General features: G+C 35.0%; 1 pseudogene; it reads left to right on the top strand.

Annotated features, from left to right (window-relative positions):
* The first annotated feature begins 5,593 nt into the window (after positions 1-5,593).
* LOC121366232 lies at positions 5,594-20,236 on the top strand (annotated as a pseudogene).
* Positions 20,237-20,656: the final 420 nt, after the last annotated feature.

Genomic DNA, 20,656 nt, shown 5'->3' with positions numbered 1-20,656 from the left:
CGTGAGAGAGTGAGAGAGTGAGAGAGTGAGAGAGTGAGAGAGAGAGAGAGAGAGAGAGAGAGAGAGAGAGAGAGAGAGAGAGAGAGAGAGAGAGAGAGAGAGAGAGAGAGAGAGAGAGAGAAAGAGAGAGAGAGAGAGAGAGAGAGAGAGAGAGGAGGAGAGACGAAAAGAGAGAGAAGAGAAGAGAGAGAGAGAGATGACTACAGTAATAATCAAAGTAGTTCTAAATACTGGTATAATAGTGGCTTCATTGGACCATAATGTTCCACTGCATCCAGTCATGTTATAGCCACATCTATAAACTCCTCCTTGTAGAGTTTGTATAAACCAACGTCTTTAAAATACAATACATATACAAATAAATTAATATATTGTGTTATACAAATAATAATATATGTTCTTCCAGCTCCATAGTCAGTGGAGTAGCAAGAAATCACACCCTTCCCAATAAATTGTACAAGTGGGGCACATACAACACCAACCTGGATGATTAATTATCATTAAGTCTGAATATAATCTGATAGCCCTCCCTCCCACATCTTTCTACTTCCACGATATTGTCATAGTGTTATTATAGTGAGGTAAAACCCTAATAATATGCACTGTACCAAGCTTAATGTTTATATAAGGTTTGATAAATCAACAGAAAGTTAAAAGAAGTGTTATTTCTTATAACATTTGTAAATTTAATATCCAGAAAATTATCAAGAAGTTAACGTTACATATGTCCGAATTATAGAAACATCTCAAACTTCTAGTCTTAGAAGTTATATAAACTTATACTAATACGGGCATTAGTACAGGTGTCTCTAGTATAATATACCACAACACCGAATACCACCAAACTTGTCAAAGTGTACTATGAACTCTGTATGAACAAACACATCCTGTAGTCTAGTGTTATATACTATGTTTAAATTAGTGAAGCCAAAATGTTATGTTAACGTACAGGTTACTTAAACTCTTGCTCGTCCAGGAAATGTTGGCCACGTGAAAGAGGGTTCACCCTCCTGAGGAGGATTCACCAAGGTATACTAATATTAGTGATTTGTGATTATAGCTATATAGTTGATAGTTATCTGCAGGATGTATGCAACTTGAACATGTGTATGACTCACGAGTCAAATTGAGATGGGTTAGTAACACCATCCATTTGCCATATGTAGTGATTAAGTGGAACACTCACATCACATCTAAATGAAAAATTTTAAATACAGTTGCATTTTTAATATAATACATACTGAAAAGTAAAAGGACTTGATATTGTTCCATTTATTGTTCCATTGGCGTGAGAACTGGCACTGATAGAAAGTAATAAGTCAACATGTCATCAAATATATATGTATTACTTACCATTACACTTGTTAAATCAAGGAAAATATGCCATAGAAAGAAAATCATAGATTGAACATTTTTATTGTACAACAATACTTGGATTAATCCATTTACCCTGCACCCCACCACAAAGAGGGTGGGTCTGACTTTAGTGACACCCCCATACAATTATATAGAAAGAATGCAACATTTTATACATTCTCACCTGTGAAATGACTGGAAAAAATAAAGGATGCAACTAATACAGCACTCAGTAGCTGCACAAACCCTTCCATGATCACTCAAGTCTTTAAGTTTTGTTATCTCAGCCACGCCTAATCTTTATGGACACGCCCAAACTTTGAATATTGTTGTGAGAATTTCAAAATAATAATTATTCATACTCATTTATTAGTTATATTTATAGCAGATAGTTCTTCATATCTAGTGATTGGAGACTGTCTATCTCTTCATACAAATGTTCCTTAAGTTATACAATAAGAAATATTGCTAACATTAAACTCTGTAGTAACTCAGTCCCGCACCCAGGGGGTGTGCAGTGCATCCCCCTTTTCAAGGATTAACTCAGATGAGTAAAAGTCATGCAAAGGTTTTCCAGTTGATTGAGCAATAGGCATTCATCAACAAGTATGCATCTGATCAGGAGGTGTTACTATTAATAGTAAGTATGGATCACTGACAACACATGTATGTATAAATGATAATGACACAGAACAATGAAAAGACAAAATGAGTGATATACGATCCTTTTTAAAGCAATGTTTCTGTTACTGTAATAAATTCATGTCTTTCTACATGCTGCATGTGTACATGTACATGTACACAACCTGACTCATGCCACATGTGCACCCCACCTTTAATTTTCACAAGTCTGCGTACGGGGATATAACTATCTCCTTTGTGTCTTTTATAGACCTGTGTTTCCTCAACATTAAACTCTGTAATAACCATCTCCTTTATGTCTTGTATAGACCTGGTGTTTCCTCTTTATTATAGTAGTGTCCTTGTATACAGTCTAGAATAGATATACGTGTTATTGAAATTATAACTATAATACTACTTAATGTAATGATTGTACTGTTAATAGAAGATATGTCATCAGATGAAAGAATTGTAATGATTTATGATAAAACATTAAAGATATAGCCATTAGTAAAAGTTGGTATACACATATTTGTTAATATAGTGGATGGGACCAATGATAGCTGATTTTTGATAAAGCTGTAATTATTACTCGAACTATAGTTGTACTAGAGAATTAAAAAAATATTTATATATCAAGGAGACCTGAACTGACAAAGAAGAATAGCCAGCTGAGTTGACAGTCAAAACAAGTATGATATCTATTATCACCTGAAAAACCTGATGTTAGTATAAATTTGTTTGATCTCCAATGATTGTCCCATTAAAGTACACTATGAAATAAATATAAGCATAAGCTTAACAGTGTATGAATGATTAAAAAATAACACAATAGCAATAACATAAGATAGTTTGATGTTAATATATATTCATACTGTAGATTACTTTCCAGGTGTAACAACTGAACTATATAAACACATGTAGTATACTTGTACAGTAATTGTATCATAATGAAAGGTTAATTGTTTCCAATAAAGACAATTGTTAGTAAACTATAACAAAACTATAATGTTTATAAATACAAGACAAACATTGTATATTAATTTACTTAGCAGACTTAACAACAATTACATTGTTATTGTATATTAACTTACAGTAATGGAAGGAGTAGGATGGCCTGTTGCTGACACGAAGTGTAACTGTCTGACCTTCATCTAAAACCTTCTAACCTTACATTTGTTGAAAGGGAAAATATACTATAGAAAGAAAAACATGTGATTGGTGTATGATAGAGTGATTCATATATTTATCTACCATCCATCCATCCACCACAAATATGGTAAGTGGGTCTGCAGCTGAATTAAATAGCAAACCCATGCAGGTATTCTCACCTATGCAATGACTGAAACATAAATAATACAATTACTATAGCACCAAGGAGCTGTACAAATCCTTGGCATGATTCCTAAATGAAATTAAAAATTTGTCTCTCTCATCCGCACTCAAATTTTTTGGCCACTCCCAAACTTTGAATATTGTTACAAATTGATATGACTGAAATTAGCAAAGGTGTCTAGACTTTGTGATTAATATCTGCAGTACAAAGAGTTCATCTTCAAAAAGAAAGTTATTTTTAAACTAAAAGTAATATTTCAATCATAACATTATCCTTATAAGGCTATCACCACATGTATCCTTCATGTAGTAGAGATAAACAGTTATGACACTATTGATACAAGCGAGTATCTTAGAGGTCATCCCATATGTGTAACATGTGTAATGTACATCATGTACCTGTAGTCACATGACATGAAGTGGCATTTCAATTTGAATAGCTAATAGCTTACTGCATCCTTACAAGAGGAGACAATACAACTCTCTCTTTTTGTCTTCAGTAATGAGTTCTTATATATTGGGCTAATGGTCTTGAAGACTATTTTACATTAATTACGTGTACAATACATGATGAGTTACATAATCTCTAGAAACCACTAGTACTATCATTTATTGTAATCATTATAGGAATGTCTTCATTATATTTGGGAAGATCACAATAGGGTTCTGTGTTGATAGCTAATTGTACTATCCCCACTACCTTATTGATGCTAGAGTGGCTAATTTTCATAACAGGCAATCTTGGAATGTAGGGGGAGGGAAGTTGTGGTGAAAGGGTCTGGTCTTGGAATTTTTTTTGTTTTAAGTATGATAATGATATTTTTACTACAGTAATATTGTCCAAATCTATTGTACACACAAATTGACATTAATTTATGAACTTTGTGGCAACTTTATCACCATCATATTATATTAGCAATATGTGAACAATTTACAAATTTGTATGTGGTATGTGAACTATTTTCAATAATATTTAAAAGCTACAAGTGAATTGTAAGATGATGTCATATGTGAATACCATATAAGTTAAAGTAAATATGAGCATATATACTTATTAATGGTGTGCAGCTGCTAATTCATGTAATTATAGGAATGTTAAGTTTCAAGGTCTACAATTCAGCATTTATTTCACAGTCTGTTATTAGATTAGCCCTGCCCACCTCTATGAATTAATAATGAGTTTAGTTAAATTAGCGAAGCAGAAGCTTGTGCCCACTGAGCGACGAAAGAGACTATTAACAGAGGGTGTATCAAGTTTTGACTCAGCAGTGCAGAAAGTTGGGTTATGTAATTTAAAAATAATAATTTGTATTGTAATAGATTTTTCAAAAAATGACCGCTTTTTCTTTTCTACCCTTTTTCTTTGCGTTGTTGTAGTAGAATTATCAGGCCAGGGCAGTGCGTGTAAGCTGACTAAACTCACTATACCCCTGGCGCCTTCATTGTTGCAGTACTCCTTTTGAACAGAGGTCAGTAGATATTAAGTAGGAAAAAGATACATTGTACAATTTATTGCACTCATAGCATGTGTCAATTGTGTAAGTACCTATAATTCTTTGTTAAAAATCATCTTTCTCAACACTTGCACACCCTCTTCTTTATAAACTAAAACTTGACCCTCGCTTTTCTACAAATTATCTTCACTTAATGTCAAGTATATCTATTTATAAAGCGGCTTTTAAGAAACCTTACTTCGAATGCGTTAATATTTTAATACTGGTTATTTTGGACAAGTTCTAATGATTGCACCTGGTTTTCTCCCTAATGTCCTCCTGCTAAACCTAACATGTGCAAAAAAACTAGCCTTTTGAGTTTTAATGTAAGGGCCTGTAAAACATGGCAAAAAGAGGGAGTGTATTTGTTCTTTTTTTTTAAACGATAATCTAATTCAATTTAGTCATTCCTTTTTTTAACTCTTGAAGATTGTGTAGTTAAAGCACTTCAAAACCTGGCTAGTAAGAGATTCCAAAGGATCCTATGTGTTGATTGTACTAAAAGTGCTAGCACCAAAAAGCAACAGACAGGCAGAGCGAGTGTTGTTGATATCGTCAATTAGATTTCGGCACCCCTATTCTGTTGGGCTGCCAGCTGTACTTGTAAGACATCTACTATTGCATGCTGGCCTTTATTTAGGACAATATGTCCTACCAAAACGCTGTTGTAGACAGTATACTGGTCAAGTAACAAATAATACAGTTGATCCTACCGTATTCAACAAGGAATGGTCTATGTTAGTTCATCTCAATCTGCCACTACAATTCCACTCCCTCAAGGCCAAGGGATGGCCATGTTGGTTCAATCCCCAGTCTCCTCCCCAAACACAGGGGATGGCTATGTTGGTTCAGCCACAGACTACTCCATCAATCCCACTCCTCAGACACCACAACCACACGAGTTGTTACTCGGATATCACCAGTCGAGTTTAGCGTCACCTCGGGTCAACAGCCAGGTAAGTTTGTTGACAGCAATATATAGAGAGAAAAACAATTCAATATTGGAATTAGGGTGGGACAGTTGCCATTATAATGTTTGTTAATCCCATGATTTAGCTGAAGTTAGCGCCTCTCACTTAGGAGGGGTGATACTAGTGTTTATTGTATGGTGTAGTATATGATGAGCTGTCCTTAAGGATGTTGTGATGTGAATATGGCGTCACATTATATTAACCACCTGGTTTAAGTTTGGTTAAGTTTTTTATGGTCCGAAAAACATAAGTGCCCCGCCTTTGTGTACTGGTAATTTCATTTGTGATGTAATTTTACAATTTAATATAGACTGAGAGAGCATTTAGATTGTGGTATGTATGAGAATAACAACATGCTCTATGAATACTGAGATCACTCTTAGGTAAGCTTCAGGGGGGGTTTTTAGATGAATACTAAGATGCACTCTTGAGTAAGCTTAAAGGGTGGGTTTAGATGGGAAGCCTCTAGTTTGTCAAGGAAAAACCTATTCATTCTCAATAGTGGCCAGGGTGGCCTCCACTCCTCCTTTCCTCTGTGCATGCGTTTATTAGTATTTTGAATCAGCTTGAAAACTATTAACAAATTATCGTGTTGGTTAGATAAAGTTTTTCTCCAAAAAACAATAGTAATAGTACATAGTGTCTTGAACTGTGATACATAATAGTTACTACAGTACTATATAGTGTGGTTAGTCCCATATAATTAACCTGATGTAAACAGTCTAGACGCTTGCATTTATTTACTTACCTATTTTATAATGTTACTATAATACAAAGCGAATATAGTATTAAAATGTTAATTTAGTATAGTACTAAACCAACAATAGTCAATTTCTTTTTCAAGAGATATGAATAAAGCTGACCTATAGTTGTGGGAAGTCTCCTCCACTCCTTTGTATTATATAATGTACATACTACTCACCTTTGAAATACTCTCTAATCTGAAGGTGTCCAATTTTGATTGAGACGTGCCCGCCTAGTCTAGCAGCTAGTATTTGAGCGGTATACATGACCTCTATCTATGTACCTTGATATTATCTGTGTATATAGCTATCTAGTGTTGTTGTGTATTCATTGTTGGCAACTCAGCATGCAGGCACATGGTTGTTTAATATATGAAGTGTAAATGTTGTTTGCAAGTGTTGCCCTTGTATCTGTAAATAATGGTTGTCTTTTATTATGGAATTCTTTCAAAGTTTTTGTTTCTATTTTAGTTACAATAAACATTTGTGTTGTGTGTGTGTGTCAGTGAGTGCGTGAGGTGTTTAGCTTTTAAATCACGCTATGTTCTATTGGAGCGGAAGTCCCAACCCAACTTAGTGTGAGGACTTAAAGAGCAGACTTAGCTTTTTGTAAAATTGTGCAATTTTTCAGCATTTAGTGCTTGAGAATGTTGATTTAACTAAACCACACAAAACAGTCTGGGAATGTTAGCCTGATTTTCTCCGCACCTTTACAAGGTTTCTAATAATCCTTTTTACTCTCTGTTCCTAGAGAGATACTTGCGAGCCTTTTAGTATGCTGTCAGTTTCTTCTCGCCTCCTCGTCTTCAAAGGATGGGTCAAAGTACTGGATTAAGATAACCACACCCTTAGAATGATATTATCTAACCTCTGTGTGAGAACCTTAGAATGATATTCTGACCTTGTGTGACTACAGTATGAAGATATCTGCACCTTAGAATGATTATATCTGACCTCTGTGTGATGTGTTTTGCCCCCCCTTACTTTGTTTAAAACCAGGTGACAGATCACTGATTAGACCTGCTATGTCTGATCTGAACGTTACTGGTTCCCATTCGGGGTGATTGAAATAAATAGAACAGATGTTTCTTTCATTCAAAATTTCATTGGATTGCTGAACTTGTCAAGTATTTATATAGATTGTTTAATGGATCTTTAAACCCTCACGTCTTGTCTAACAAAAAGGGATTAAAATTTCTGAGAGAGAGTTGTTACTTGTTCCCTGGGTCTACTGTGCCGTTTAGAAACAAGCTTTCTTATTTTTCAGTCGTTTAAATTGAATTTACACTAGCCATTTGTTTAAATTACTACAAAATGATTTATAACAATGTGAATTCTTTTGTAATTAGTACATTTTGTAAGTTAAATGGACAAGAGTGTAACGGGGTATGTTGCACTTCAAATGTCAATAGATATTATGTCTGTTTATTTCTCTCTCTGTCTTCTCTCTAATGTAGTACCATCCCGATGTGTGTGGTTGTCAGACTACTATTGTAGATCGCTATATCTTAAGAGTCCAGGACAAGTCGGGGCATGCTAAATGTTAAGATGCTCTGATTGTCAGATACAATTGACCAGACAAGTGTTACTCTCGAGGTGGTCAGGTCTTTTGCAAGGAAGACTTTCTCGGTAAGCTAATGCTGAAATAATTCTTGTCAATTAATGTTTCTCACGAAGTTTAGAAATGTAATTATAGATAACCTCTGATTTCTGATTACAATAAAATAACTAGAGAATATTTATTAAGTTTTGAATTCCCACTTGATTGTGTACAACTTAACTTTCTCTGTTAAAGGCAACTGTGAGTGGTTTTACAGCTCTTGGCCTTTTTAGTGCCTTTTAGCGCCTAACCACCTCTCTAGTATTATCTGTAGTAGGGTCAAAAATGTGTTTTTTGTTAATGAGAAAACTTAAAACTCTATGCTCTGCCAGACCTTATCATGGTTTGAGACACACCATGTCATATGAGAGAAGATTCTAGGTATTGTTGGATATATACTATGGAGGATGTTGCTGCAAGAGTCTATTATGTCCTTTGGCTAATAATATTTACTAAAAAACTTAAAAACTCTAGGCTCTGCCCTCCTATCATGTTTGAGACCACACCATGTCACATGAAGATTCTAGGTATTGTTGGATATACTGTGGAGGATGTTGCTGCAAGAGTCTATTATGTCCTTTGGCTAATAAATATTTACTTAGAAAACTATCTGCCCTCCTTATCTGATTTTGAGACCACACCATGTCACATGGGATTCTAGGTATTGTGGTATACAGTGGAGGGATGGTTGCCAGAGTCTTTATGTATAAGGATAGCTTACTCTGTAGTGGTAAACTATGAATATTGTTGCCTTGATTTTGTTAGTAATAACAAAAAAAGGAATGATGTGTTTTTCAACTATTATATTATATTATTATTATTATTATATTAAGAGCTGACCATAGAATGTGTTTTCTACTATCTTGAACTTGTAGAGTTGATTCCTCATCTATTGAGATTACCTTGATATACAGTCCACTATTAATTAAATTATCTTATTATACAGGTGTCCTGTAAAAACACATCATTCGTTTTTTTTAGCGTTTAGCTAATCAATTTTTTAACCCAAGATTAAATTTTGGATGAAGACATTGTTAAATAGTTATGGTTTAATTTGTCATTGCTAAGCTGTAGTTGATACAATAGAGATGGTCTGTAAATGTAAAGTCATAACCTACACCACACACACACACCCACACACACACACACACACACACACAACACACCATGTAGGTGCTCCAACTGTTACAATTTATACTCATTAATACTCCAGTCGTGTTAATAGAGGGTGGTTGATTGAGTCTCCAATTGAAATATTAAGATACAATCTTAATTGTGTATAAGGTGTATGTGCATCTGTGAAGAGCATATAGTTTTTTTGTTTAGGCATTATCTCGCATTGTACGTGTACTGTATTGTTAATAGTATTTTATGATATTGGATTTCAATTGATTGTGTAAGCTATGCAATAGTTAAAATATCTATGATAAGTTCGTTCCAGGAAATGGTTTACATAATATTGTCTTTCAATCAAAAAGAGTGAATGTGTGTTTGATTTGGAGAGGTGGAAAGAGATCTATCTGTCTGTGGATGATGGTGTGGGTCTCTGGTGGCACGTGCCGCATGTGAGCGTTGAGTGTGATTGTGATCATCAGAAGGGGTTGGCGATTGCATGTGCGCCTTTTTGCCCACCTGCGACCTAGTTGGTGTACAAAACAGTTTGTATATGGTACTAAAAAAAAATATGTCATCAGATTTTGCACAGCCTTGTAAGGTATCATGGATACTATAATAGAATTAATGTGTGAACCCTGCTGTGTGTAAAAAAGGTGGGGATCCTGATGGAGCCTTCTTAGTTGTGGGCGTCATATTGGGGAGCTAATACTTCAGTTTACCAGGGGACACACAAATTATCATAACTGTCTAGACTACTATTAAGATTGCTTTTGAAGTATTAAAGGTGAGAAATAGTTAGTTATGTTCTTGTAAATTAAGGAAGAATTTGTGGCTTAAATGCATTGTTTACAAATGATGATCGAGGAAGAAACCTCTTTATAACAGACACTGTCTTTAGTGCAAAGAACACAAAGACACTAATGTGGTATTAATAAGTTACATTGAATCTTGAGGTTTACGTAATTTGCAGTAACCAGTTTGTATGAATCTGTACAAGTAGACTTTGCTAGTGTACACACCACACACACACACATGTCCTTCACCTTTCCAACTTAACAGAACATTCAGCTTTATCATACAATGAATGTATTAGTATTATGGTAAATATTCCTGAACCAATTTGTCATAGGAATGTATTACATTGTCATATTTCTCATAGCAATTCAACTCTCTCTTTCTTTAAATTGTATGAATTTATGTACAATTATGTCTCAATGTTTCCTCTGTCGTATACTGAAAACAAGTCATCAGATTCTCACTTGTCCTTACATGTACTCTAATGTGTATTCTAACAATTTTTTCCACTTCTATGATAACAAGATTGGGGGACGAAATGTGCCGGGCTGTCATCACCCTCATCCTCCCCACTCAAGGTTGTGCAGAAGAGCTCAAGATAACTGTCTATCACCTCCAATGTTTGCTTGCTTGCATTTGTCACAGTCATTATCAACTGGAGATGAGTTTTATTCAATGGATGATCGAAAAAACGGTTGTAAAGCAGAGTACGAAGCTGCTAAGCTCGAGGTAAGGAGAACTTCCTACTGAGTAAGGTTAAATCTGGTAAAATAGTTGTCTTCTTTCAACTTGTTACTAATTGTTAAATATAAATAATAAGTGGGCAGATAACTCAGTAATTTGGATACACTAGTAAATGCCTCTTACCAACTCCAATTACTTTCTAGCAAAGAATGGGACAACCTCTCTTATGTACATTTAAGTCCAGTGAGTGGAAATGGTCAGTTCATTTAGTTTAGTATCTGTATTATCAATCAATTTTTAAAGTGGAAACGCTTTTGTGTATACAGCTTTGAAGTCTTTATAAACGAGTTTACAAGTGTAGTTGTTATATCCTAGTGAGAATTATAGTAGAATATAACCTACCCAGCTGGCCTGTGATAATTTACTACCTGGCCATAGTTGTTGTAAGCAACTGGAGAACTATTGTTGTTACCCTTGTATGCCTCTAAGTAGTTCATGCCTGTGATAATGGTGACCATTTATTAGATTCGCTACCTGCACTGATAATGGTGGCGCACTTGCGTGCCTGCAATAACAGTGTTGTAGTCTGTTTAGATGTTATGCCTGCAACTTAACAATGGAACTTTATTCTAATTAATGGCCCCCCCATGCAGTTATGTCTTTTGAGTTATACTTTGCATTAAATTAGAATTGTAACGTACAAAACAAGTTTTAATTCTGTGTTTCCTTGTGAAAGTGGCGAAAGGGAAGACAGGCATTCTGAAAGGTGGCAAGCTTGGGGGGGGGGGGGGGCGGGGGGGGGGGGGGGGGGGGGGGGGGGGGGGGGGGGTGGTGACCCACCTTTTGTGTGGTGTTAGTGGAGGGGGGTAATGGCATTTGTTAAAATTTGATTTTGATTGCATTTGTAGACTGGAATATGTAAAGTGCATGACATAGGAAAAAATGTTATCCTCACTAGCGGAAGAAAATTTAAACGTCTTGGGACACTTTATTTGATGAATGGATGTATGGATGGATATGCAGATGGTGAATTGACGATATGTAAATGGTTAGATTGAATGTGGTGCCAAACTCTGATCATACAAAGGAATAATATATATTAGTGGTATAGACAATCGCTACTTTGTTTCTTCATAACAAAGAATTGTGATATGGTAGATCTTGTAACACTTCACATATTGATTAATAGTCTGTTGCTAAGGCAACATAACAGTAGGTATTCTCACTGATATTTCATGACCAATGAATGAATGTATATGTTAAGCTTTACAGTTTTTGCTACTTTGAAATGGGGAACAGCTGCCTGTTCTGAATGTTAACGACTGTCGTCATTGATATTTTTAATCGCTGATACTCTGCCTGTTATCATGTTAGAAAAATACTAGCTAGATGGTTTACATCATGGCTTTGTTGTGAGTATCATGTGGTTTGAGCTGGGTAACTCCTTATGTCAGAGATTAGCACAATCAAACACCTTGCGTCAATACTGTCTCCTATTTTGTATGATTTGTCAACGCTCGTGTCCTTATAATACTTCATTTAACTTGATATTCCAAATTACCAAACAATACATCACCTGATATTGGGCGTTGACATCACTCTTAACTTTGTGTTGGTTTGAAGCACAAACATGCTAGTGGCCCAACCCTACAGTATGTTAGAACCTTTGGGTAGGCATGCCCTACAGTCACACCTCATCTTATTGCAACAGCGCTTCAACGTAAACACCTATACTTAATTGGAGAGGTTGTGCTGTGGTTTATAATGTAGTAAATTTTGGCGCCATTTTTGATTTATGGGTGGGCCTGTTTGTGTGCAATCACAATATGTAATAGGATATTGTGAATGCAATGTCATTAAACCTCACACAGACTGGTGTCATGTTAAAATGTCAATTATTTGGTAAAATGTCACATATAGTGAACCCCTGGATTTGTTTTGGTGATAACAATGCTTTGTTGAACAGTTTATGGTTAATAGAATTTGTCATTACATCTAATCTATGTTGTAGTATAGTATGTTTAATGTTCATATGAATTGTTGACCTTGTAAGCTTTTTTATTATATTTATTTTCTTATCAGCTTGCTTGTGTTCTCCATTTTATTCCATTTTTAGTATTAGGATATCAAAAATTTACAAATGAGTATTAGTGTCAGTGTACATTCAATAAATGAATTACTCTCATCACCTACTCTCACTTCACTGTTGGTTGGGCTGGTTGAGTATGATTGATCAATGTTTTAGTTATCTTTAAGACGTCTTTTGAGCAACAATCTTTAACTCTAGCAAACTTATAGCTATTTTAAAGATTTTTTTATTCTACCATGAGAGAAATGCCTGGAGTGATCTTTGCTTAAAGTGAAAGCCCTTAATCTCCCGTATATATATTACACTTGTAAATCGGTCTTTTTATTTATCGGTTTTCTGAGAAACTCTGAATTGTTATAGTTGATGGTAAACCATCAAAGTGGGCAGTACGTTAGGTTGTGGTTGAGCACATAATATGAAGTGTTATTTCTGTGAGCTGTGCAGGTCTTTAGTTAAATCCCAAAGTTGTTTATATAGTCCTAATCTCTGTGGTATTAGAAGTAGTTAGGTAGAAACCTTTTTGAAAATATGACATGTGTGTGACATGGAGAAAAAAATTATTTTTTTAATGACTCCTGTATATGATACAAAAAAATAGTCATATTTACTTAAAGTTTATTCTGTAATATTGAACAGTGTATTATTGGTGAATTAGTAAATCATGGAGTCCACCACTGGTGATACAATAACAACTTACCACACACCACACACCACACACAAAGTGATGATGGTATTTTTATAATGTTCATAGTCTGTTTCTTTGGAATTGAAAGAAATCAACAAACTGTCCCCAATAGGTCTTTGATCTCTGTAAATGTACTTATATGTTTTGTCTGAGGTCTTTTGATGCAAGACAGCTGCTATTTACTTATGTAATCTCTTTTCTTACTTTAGCTGATGGAAGTCAGAAACGTCCCAGGACTACCTAAAACTCAAAGCAGTTGGACATTTTGAAGGCAGCTTACAACATTAGCCCCAAAAACCATCACGCCATGTTCGACAACAGTTATCAGATGAGACTGGTTTAGACATGAGGGTAGTTCAAGTGTGGTTTCAAATAAAACGTGCTAAAGATAAAGAATGAAAAAGAGAGATGCACTGCAGACACTCCTGGGGAGTACGGGGATATGAGTACGGGGATATTAGTCTCGGTAATGAGGTGACGACTCCTACTAGTGCTGGACCTAGTGGTTCTCATCAGATGCATTGTTCCAGCGAACTCCAGGGGACAATTTGTCATGCAAGGTCTGTGGAATGTGGAGGATGTCTTATGAATATTATTGTAAAAGAATTTGTAACATTTATAACCCCCCCCCTCTTTGTCTGTCTCTATCTCTGTCTCTCTCTGTCTCTACTCTCTCTCTCTAGATACAGTCATCCCTGACATGCCAATTCAATCGCACTGAAGGAGTCTCAGAACAGATTCCGGAAGAAGGTTCGGAACAAACCACAATGTTGGTTGCACATACCACTAGTGCATATGGATAATGATATTATTATACTAGTGTCTCCTAAAGCATAACTTTAACTTGTAGCCTTATGAGCAATTGAGTGCGTTTTGTGTTTTTCCATTCAAATTAGTCCTACTGGGTTGCGATTTATTAATTTACAATTATTATTGATCTCTCACAGTATCCCTTTTTTTGTTATGACCACCCCCAATGGCCACCAAAGATCGAATAGCAACATTTCACAGTTTCTTTTAGATTTTTCATTTGTAGTTTGATTTATTTATGAATACAGTACTATGGATTGTGGCTGTATTGTTTCTCCCTCTTTTTTTACCTTTTCTTTCTCACCTAAAATAACAGCTTTTTTCTTAAACATTTTCAACTAATTAATTTTGATATTTTTGCATCATTGATCACATATTCTTTTCTTGTTATTATAAAATCCAATACTATTTGTCCACCATACAATCCTTTAATTTTGTGTATTCTGATTTTTTCACCACCATTATTAAACATTTGATTGCCCCCATTTTTCTTTCAATTTAATCGTTGAGTTTGAGTTATTCATTTAATAAATCTATTTATAGGAACTTTTATATGCAACTGTGGAATTGGGGTTTATTGGGGGTTGTGGCTTAAATGTATAATTTAGAAGTATAAACCACGTGTCAATATACTATCGTTAAATAATTATCATTTTTGAACTTCCGGAGTGAGAATGGCGTCTCTATTCAGACAAGTGAGGCGTTTTCCTTTGCTAAACTATCGGCTTAAAGTAACCTCTAGAGCTTCAAGTGAGGTATTGGGTTTGGTAAGTAATATAATTTTTATTGTATTTTATAATATTACTCTATTATTATTGATTGTGTTATTAACATAATCAAATGTATTGTAGAAAGACCATTTGTAGTAAAAAAATGAACATCCCACAGGCCCCACACATCATGCTTGCAATATGCCTGAAGATTTCAAAGTCTCATGATCTTTAGATTGTTTTTATCGAGCCACACCTCCAAATATAACGTTATGCAACAACCATAGATGTTAGAGTAAATAATTTATTGATCAACAAACGACTCACGTCCTGCCATGCCTCTCCTTTTCTTATTAAATTATGATCTTTTTTAAGGACTTTTATAATAGATTTAACACCAGAACAAAGGGAATACCAAGAGACAGCTAGGCGTTTTGGCACAAGATGAAATCATCCCTGTAGCAGCTGATTATGATAAATCTGGCGAAGTCAGTAGATATATTACTAATGTACTTATAATGTCTGCTCCTTTAGTTTCCTTGGCCTGTTATTAAAAGGCTTGGGAAATTGGGCTAATGAATGTGCGTGTTCCACAAGAATATGGTATGATCACATGACAATCACATGTAGTTAGGTTTTTCTCTCTCTCTCCTCTCTCTCTCTCTCTCTCTAGGTGGGTTGGGCATGAAGTTATTAGATGATGTTATCGTTTACTATGAAAGTGGGTTTATGGTTGTACTGGAATGTCTACTGCTATTGGTGCTAATTCACTTGCTGTATGTCTTGTTTCTTTTACTAACCTATTCATCGTTTTCATTTTAGACAGCTCCCTCTACTGATTGGAGGTTCTCATGAACTTAAGAAGGAATATCTTGGGAGAGTGGACCTCTGAACCTATTTTAGGTGTAAGTCCTATTATTTGTTTATTCTATATTAGTCGTGTCCATTCAGTTGTCAATTCACTCATCCATTAATCAATGATATACCTTTTAATGTACCCATCCATGCATCCCATTTGTCAATAGTTGATTTATTCATCATTTTCTAGGCATATTGTGTTACCGAACCAGATGCTGGATCAGATGTTGCTGGGGGGATCAAGGACCACTGGCTGTTAAAAAAGGCGATGAGGTATGTATGTCATTTTGTTGAAAATGTTTTATTTTGTTGTCAATTTATAGTGGGTTATTAATGGTTCTAAGATGTGGATAACTAATGTGGAGAAGCAAATTGGTAAGCCATCTGTTTGTCTGTGCCCATTGTCTGTCTGTCTGTGCCTGTTGTGTCTGTCTATATGTCTGTTTATGTTTGTCTTTCATTGTTAAGGTATTTTCTGTTAGCTCGATCTGATCCTAATGCAGAGACCAATAACGCATTTACTGCATTTTGTTGTTGATCGTGATACTCCAGGAATAACACCTGGGAAAAAGGTAAAAGAGAGCCATTTTTAAGATTTAAAAACTGTACTATTATGTTTTACTACATTAGGAGTGGAACATGGGTCAAAGAGCCTCTAATACAGCAGGTGTAACATTTGAAGATGTTATAATTCCTAATAAAGTAAGGCAGTTCTTTTATTTATATATACAATTACCAGTCACCTCTTCTAGAATGTAGTCGGTGCACCAGGTAAAGGCTTCCTTGTGGCTATGGTGCTTTGACCTCACACGTCCATTTGTACGAGGAAATGAATTAGTAAATACTTTTAATGTCATTTTTATTTTAGGTTGCAGTGGGTGCTGTGGGATTAGCTCAAAGAGCATTAGAAGAAGCAACAAAATTGCTCTCACAGGAAAAACCTTTGGGAAGCTTTTGATGAAGGTGAACTTGTTAAATTGTTATCTTTCCTAACACTTCTTTATATTATCTTCTCCTTTCTCTAGCATCAAGCTGTGGCCTTCATGTTGGCTGAAATGGCTATTGGTGTTGAATCATCTAGACTATGTACTTACCAGAAGTGCTTGGGAGTAGATCAAGGAAGAAGGAACACATATTATGCGCTTCTATAGCAAAAGCTCTTGCATCTGATGTAGTCATGAAAATGTACTACTGATGCTGTCCAGGTTTGTTATGATTGTAAACAACAAACTTGTTTCTTCACCAAATAGTTAAAATTTACTTAAGAGTCTTCTCTCTCTCTCTCTTTATTTTTAGATTTTGGTGGTGCTGGTTATAATAGCGAGTATCCTGTTGAGAAGTTAATGAGAGATGCTAAAATCTTTCAGGTATAGACAACAGCTGTTGTTATTTGATGAGTTTGTTATATCTCTCACTCTCTGTAGATTTATGAAGGGTCTTCTCAAATACAACGTATTGTTATTTCTCGTATTATTGAACAACAAGCTAAATCTATGATGTAATGGAGTAATTAAAGGGTTAAAATTATAATTGGTTTTATTTTATTATTGAAGATATATATTTACAACATGAACAAAACATTTGACATAGAACTAACGTTATACACACCCCATGCTATGGTTTTATGTTGTTCCCAGACACTTCGTGACATTTGTAATCTCATCCCCATACTATATTGTATATTTTGTAGTCTCATCCCCTCATACTATATTGCATATTTTGTAGTCTCATCCCCATACTATATTGGATATTTTGTAAGGTTCAGAACAAATCACAATGTTGGTTGCACATACCACTAGTGCATAATGGATATGATATTATTATATAGCATCTACTAAAGCTAACTTTAACTTGTAGCCTTGTGAGCAATTGAGTGGCGTTTTGTGTTTTTTCCTCAAATTAGTCCTACTCCTTTAATCTTTGTGTATCACCACCATTATTAACATTTGATTGCCCCCCCCATTTTCTTTCAATTAATCGTTGAATTTGAGTTCAAATCTGAGCTCTTGGAGTTGGGCGGGTTTTATTGGGGGTGTGGCTATAATTATAATATTTATAATAGATAGTATACTATCGTTAAATAATTTTTCACTTCTGAACTTCCGGAGTGAGAATGGCGTCGTCTCTATTCAGACAAGTGAGGCGTTTTCCTTTGCTAAACTATCGGCTTAAAGTAACCTCTAGAGCTTCAAGTGGAGGTATTGGGTTTGGTAAGTAACATAATTTTTATTATATTTTATAATATAACTCTATTTATTATTGATTGTGTTATTAACATAATCAACTGAATTGTAGAAAGACCATTTGTAGTAAAAAAATTGAACAATCCCACAGGCCCACACATCATGCTTGCAATATGCCTGAAGATTCAAAGTCCCATGATCTTTTGTAAAAAGATTGGTTTTATCGAGCCACACCTCCAAATATAAACGTTATGCAACAACCATAGAAAATTTACTTTGTCCTCTATGAGTGTCACAAAAATATTCACTTCCTCCCATGTCTCTCCTTTTCTTATTATTATGATCTTTAAAAGACTTTTATTAATAGATTTAACACCAGAACCAAAAGGAATACCAAGATACAGCAAGGCGCTTTGTACAAGATGAAATCATCCTGTAGCAGCTGATTATGATAAATCTGGCGAGGTCAGTAGATATATTACTAAGTACTTATAATTTCTGCTCCTTTAGTTTCCTTGGCCTGTATTAAAAGGCTTGGGAAATTGGGCTAATGAATTGTGTGTGTTCCACAAGAATATGGTATGATCACATGACAATCACATGTAGTTAGGTTTCTCTCTCTCTCGCTCTCTCTGGTGGGTTGGGCTAAAGTTATTGGATGATATTATCGTTACTAGTGAATTGGCTTATGTTGTTGCTGGAATATGTATTGCAATTGGCACTAATTCACTTGCTGTATGTCTTGTTTCTTTTACTAACCTATTCATTGTTTTCTTTTAGACAGCTCCTCTACTGATTGGAGGTTCCTCATGAACTTAAGAAGGAATATCTTGGGAGAGTGACCTCTGAACCTATTGTAGCTGTAAGTCTATATTTGTTTATTCTATATTAGTCCCTGTCCATTCAGTTGTCAATTTCATTCATCCATTAATCAACGATATAACTTTTAATGTACCCATCCATGCATCCATTTGTCAATAGTTGATTTATTCATCATTTTCTAGGCATATTGTGTTACTGAACCAGATGCTGGATCAGATGTTGCTGGTATCAAGACCACTGCTGTTAAAAAAGGCGATGAGGTATGTATGTCATTTTGTTGAAAATGTTTTATTTTGTTGTCACTTTATAGTGGGTTATTAATGGTTCTAAGATGTGGATAACTAATGGTGGAGAAGCAAATTTGGTAAGCCATCTGTTTTTGTCTGTGCCCATTGTCTGTCTGTCTGTCTGTCTGTGCCTGTTGTGTCTGTCTATGTTCTGTTTATGTTTGTCTTTCATTGTTAAGGTTTTTCTGTTAGCTCGATCTGATCCTAATGCAGGGAGACCAATAAAGCATTTACTGCATTTGTTGTTGATCGTGATACTCCAGGAATAACACCTGGAAAAAAGGTAAAAAACGAGAGCCATTTTTAAGATTTAAAATGTACTATTATGTTTTACTACATTAGGAGTGGAACATGGGTCAAAGAGCCTCTAATACAGCAGGTGTAACATTTGAAGATGTTATAATTCCTAATAAAGTAAGGCAGTCTTTTTATTTATATATACATTACCAGTCACCTCTTCTAGAATGTAGTCGGTGCACCAGGTAAAGGCTTCCTTGTGCTATGGGTGCTTTTGACCTCACACGTCCATTTGTACGAGGGAATGAATTAGTAAATACTTTTAATGTCATTTTTGTATTTTAGGTTGCAGCTGGTGCTGTGGGATTAGCTCAAAGAGCATTAGAAGAAGCAACAAATATGCTCTCACAAGGCAAAACCTTTGGGAAGCTTTGATGAAGGTGAACTTGTTAAATTGTTATCTTTTCTAACACTTCTTTATATTATCTTCCCTGTCTCTAGCATCAAGCTGTGGCCTTCATGTTGGCTGAAATGGCTATTGGTGTTGAATCATCTAGACTATGTACTTACAGAAGTGCTTGGGAGTTAGATCAGGAAGAAGGAACACATATTATGCTTCTATAGCAAAAGCTCTTGCATCTGATGTAGTCATGAAATGTACTACTGATGCTGTCCAGGTTTGTTATGATTGTAAACAACAACTTGTGTCTTCACCAAATAGTTAAAATTTACTTAAGAGTCTTCTCTCTCTCTCTCTTTATTTTTAGATTTTTGGTGGTGCTGGTTACAATAGCGAGTTATCCTGTTGAGAAGTTAATGAGAGATGCTAAAATCTCTTCAGGTATAGACCAACAGCTGTTATTATTTGATGAGTTTGTTATATCTCTCACTCTCTGTAGATTTATAAGGGACTTCTCAAATACCGTATTATTATATTTCTCGTATTATTGAACAACAAGCTAAATCCATGATGTAATGGAGTACTTTAGAGGGTTAAAATTATAATACTGCCTCGTTTTATTTTATTATTGAAATAATGACTTGAGACCACTAAACTTACTATTTTGACAGTTTCTGACAGATATTGTACCCTATATCATATAAGATATTTCCTTACAAATATTTCTTTCCAGTAACAACCTTGTAGATTATTAATTAGTGGTTAATCAATTAAATCAGATCAATTAAAAATCAATTATGTTGGTCACACTTTGTTAGTGCCCTGAAATTTGGCGGGAAATTTTGTCACAAGTTTTTGGAT

This window comes from Gigantopelta aegis, unplaced genomic scaffold (genome assembly GCF_016097555.1).
Source record: "Gigantopelta aegis isolate Gae_Host unplaced genomic scaffold, Gae_host_genome ctg5048_pilon_pilon, whole genome shotgun sequence".
Taxonomy (NCBI): domain Eukaryota; kingdom Metazoa; phylum Mollusca; class Gastropoda; order Neomphalida; family Peltospiridae; genus Gigantopelta; species Gigantopelta aegis.
Note: the sequence above shows the minus strand (reverse complement) of the source record. Positions and strands in the feature narration are given on the sequence as shown.